The sequence below is a fragment of the Lygodium microphyllum genome, chromosome 28 (assembly GCF_053477565.2).
Source record: "Lygodium microphyllum isolate KBCC chromosome 28, Lygodium_microphyllum_v1.1.10, whole genome shotgun sequence".
Taxonomy (NCBI): Eukaryota; Viridiplantae; Streptophyta; class Polypodiopsida; order Schizaeales; family Lygodiaceae; genus Lygodium; species Lygodium microphyllum.
The window spans coordinates 3,046,057-3,050,520 of record NC_141162.1 but is presented as its reverse complement, the minus strand read 5'-3'; positions in this window follow the sequence as shown (position 1 = coordinate 3,050,520).

Genomic DNA, 4,464 nt, shown 5'->3' with positions numbered 1-4,464 from the left:
TCTCCTTAGCCAACCCCAAATATCTGACCGACATATTAAATGGGCAGCTTTCATTCAAAGTTTTCATCCCCTTACACAATATCAACCAGGAAAAGAGAATGTTGTAGCCGACGCTTTGAGTAGAAGACCGACAATTCATAATATTTATGTCATATCATTTGATTCCCTTACTCCTATGAAAGATACTTATCATCAAGATCTTACTTTTCAATTTGATTGGAATAAATTAGTTGCAAATAATTGGATTCCTATTGATTCACTATCTTACAATAATGGATTCATGTTTTATGAAAAGAGATTATGTATGACAATTCCATTTAGATCTTTTGTCTTGGATGAGATTCATTGTCCTCCATATCAATGTCATAGAGGTATTATATCTACTTTGCGTACATTGAGTGAAGATTTTTATTGGCCACATATCGACACTGATGTATCTAACTTTGTATTTGAATGTTTAGTTTGTCAACGAGTTAAAAGACACCATGGTAAACAGTATGGTTTACTAATGCCATTATCTATTCCATCACGACCATGGGAACAGATTTCTATGGATTTTATTATTGGTTTACCTAACACTAAAGCTAACCATGATATGATTTGGACTATTTTTGACAGGTTTAGCAAACAAGCATATTTTATTCCATGCAAGAAAACTCTAACTGCATCTCAAGTAGCTCAATTGTTTTTGAAAACTGTGTTTACTAATCATAGTTTACCAAAAGTTATTATTTCTGATCGTGATTCTAGATTTTGTAATAATTTTTGGATTACTTTGTTTGCTAACTTAGGAACAAAGATTGATTTTTCATCTACATTTCATCCTGAAACAAATGGTCAAATAGAAGCTACTAACAGTACTATTTTAGATCTTTTACGTGCATAGATTGCCTACACCTAATGCTTCATTATCAAATAAAATTCAGACTGCTGATGATATTGCTAACATGCACGCTACTATCTTTGATGAAGTTAAAGATATGATTGCCAAAGCCCAGCAATCATATACAAAACAAGCCAATAAGAAAAGACTGGCTATGAATTTTAAAGTTGATGACTATGTTTGGTTAATAATAGAAAAACGTAGATTACAAAGTGTAGATAAACACCCAGTTGTGAAATTAGCACCTATATTCTATGGACCATTCAAGATCACACACAAAATCAATGACAATGCATTTAAACTAGAACTACCACCACATTGGAAAATTCACAACACCTTTCATATAAGTTTACTATGACCCTTTAGAGGCCAATTACCTATGCACCCTGTCTATGAAAACCCACCTTTGCTAGATGAAGAGACTGAAATCCTTGAGCCTGAAGCTATTATAGATACTGACTTTATGACCACTAGAACTGGCCGTAGATATTCTAGATATTTGGTCAAGTTTAAAAACCATCCTATTGAAGAGGCCCAATGGATGCACGCTAGAGACTTAAATGCTTTCCCCACTCTGTTAGCTCCACATTGAGCTAATAGCAATTGAGGACAATTGCTATCCCACCCCGGGGGTATGATGCTAGGAGGCATATTCCACGGTGAATTCCATGAGGTTTTACAGTGGATTCCGTAAACTTTTATTACCGAGGCTCATACACAAAGTGGATTCTTTGTGCAGGAAGTCGATGGGGACGCCTATTCTTTTCGGGCGTTTTGTTAATTTTATGTGTACATGGGTGATTCCATAGCAGGTGATTCCGTAAAATACATATTTAATTAATAAACGTTCATGAGTTTAGAGTGCACACTCATAATAAATTAAGGTTAGGATTGATTTCTAACCAATTAATTTATTTATGTAGCTGAAGACTGCTAGATATTTACTTTTTTCGGTTTAATTGTATTATTTTACTAACGATTGTGAATGCTTCAGTTGATGTGTAGAGATAGCAGCAGTGGCAGTGGAAAGCATTGGAGGATATCGTGTATTCAAAGTTATCGTCAATATTTTGATGGGCGCATACCTTAGGCATGGCGCCTATATTTTGTCGCGCCTATTTATCAAGGCGTTTGATATTTATTTATTATTTTTGTATGCGCATGGGCACACGATTTAGATATTTGTATTTGGACATTGTATTTGGGTACGCCTGACTTCTTGGCACCCATTAGCTTTATTTCTATTTGGCACAAAAGCAAACTCAAAAGCTAAAGCGTGCTATTTTGTAATTTGGGCTATTATTTGAGCTTGAAGATGATTAATACATAAAATACATGCTTTGTGGAGCATTCACACAAGGCATGGGGGGAGATTGCACCCAATTCGTCTCTTGTTCATGTCGTGCAAGCTTTCTACATTGATTTGTGTGCAAAAAGTAGAGTTCTTTTGTTCTTAGGGACCTTCTGACGCTCACTACGTGCGCTTACGGCATCCGATCTGTGCACCAAATATAAGCTAAGGATGATAGTGGAAACTAAAAGCATCCCCATGCTCTTCTATATTCTCTCAAATAGAAAAGATGCTTAGAAAGATATCCTCTTAGGGAGACCTTCAAATATAATGTAAAGTGCAATGTTGACCATGATAACAAACACATTCACTTGATGTTACTAGGAGCAAATGTTAACTTTGCCCTCAATTTCAATGAATAAAGAAACAAATCATAACCCTAGCACCCACAACCTCTACTCTAATGAGGGGGGCAAGAACGTATTATAAAAGGTAATCAATGCACAATATAAAATTTTGTAGCAAAGAGACAAAAAGGCAATCAGCTACCAATGGTGACCAAAAGAAGAATCAATCGCATCACCAATAAAAATCTTATCTCCCACTGGCTATAAAGCATTAGTACAAATATCAAGTCAAATAAAAAAGGAACCACAGATAATTGTGTACGTCACCATAATGGGTGCCCAAAGCCCTACTCAAAGCTCAAGGATACTATTAGGGAAATCAATAATTGTGGATTCCTAGACACATCTAAATAACAATGCAACAAGAGCCTAAGACCATACTCATTCTCACGAAATAGTTTAAAAGCCAACAATAAGAACTAAAGTATGAATCCCACTACAATCCTTAAAAGCCTATGACTATAAAGCCTATAGTGCTATACAAGCACAAGGAATTGATAAGCACACAAATAGAGCGGCAATAGCCCTTAGCTATTGCTTAAAAAATGCAGCCTAAAAAAATGATCAATCTAATGCGGCAATAGCCCTTAGCTATTGCTTAAAAAATGCAGCCTAAAAAAATGATCAATCTAATAAAGCCCCATAACCTAAGATCCACAATAGTAGTAGCCTCTATCTACTACTCATGCTTGTCCATCATAAGAAATTGATTTTCCCACACTCAATGGTAGTAGCTGTTGAGTGTTGAAATGGCCTATTGTTTGACTGATTTCTGGTTGTTTTTGGGAGCTGAATGGTTGATTTTATGAGATGATTGATTGGTTTGGAAGTGGTTTAAGAGTGTTTTGGATAGGTTGGAATGGTTTTATTAAGCTCATGATGTTTACTAGTAGAGATGTGAAGTTCTATTGATGTTCTGATATGTTCTATTTGGTCATGATAGCTTCTGTTTTGTTCTGTTTTCTCTCTGTATGGAAGGATGGAGTATTGATTGATAGGGTTTGAGATTGTTTGAAAGCTTATTGAGTGATTTTTGATGGTTTGGAATGGTTTTGGTATGAGTTATGTGGTTCTGATGCTTTCTGTTGACCTTCTGTAACTCTCTGTTGAGCTTCTGTGAGCCTCTGTAGACCTTTTGTATGCTTTTGTATGCCTCTGTATGTGTTCTGTTGGATGAGAGTGTAGCTTGGAAAAGTTTTCTAGCCTTGGAAAAATGTGAATACAAGTGCAAAAGAGCTAAAAGAAGTCAAAGAAGTAGCTGTTGAAGACTCAAGTAAAGACTGGAGTGAAGTGACAGTGGTGAGCTATGAAGAGTCACTGTAGTGGCTCTGGTGCCTCTTCATATCAGACATACCTCTTGGGAGGTGCATCCGCGACCTAAGAAGGATTATTGAGGGTTATTATTGAGTGATTGTAGTGAGGATATGATGTACTATTGATGGAGAGAGAGAGAGAGAGAGAGAGAGAGAGAGAGAGAGAGAGAGAGAGAGAGAGAGAGAGAGAGAGAGAGAGAGAGAGAGAGAGTTAGAGATAGCCAAATCTATCAAAACAGTGTGACTGTATATGAAAGATTGAGAAAGAGAACTAATATGTGATTGATTTCCATTAAAAGATGGTGTATTCTTTTGTGTTCTTTGTTGTATTGATGGATTTTGTGAAGATGTTGGAGAATATGATTGATTCTATCAAATCCATGGGAGATATCTACTATGATGCTGCGTGAAGAGTTGTTGTTTTCTTTGTTTTGATGATCAAAAGAATGAAATAAAAGCTTGTTGATGTTACAAGATAGATTTTCTTGCAAGTGAATTCCCTTTTCCTTGGTGTTCCTCTTGGGGCTCCATGTTTTTGGTGCGCAGCCGGGGAATCTTGCCATCAACAAG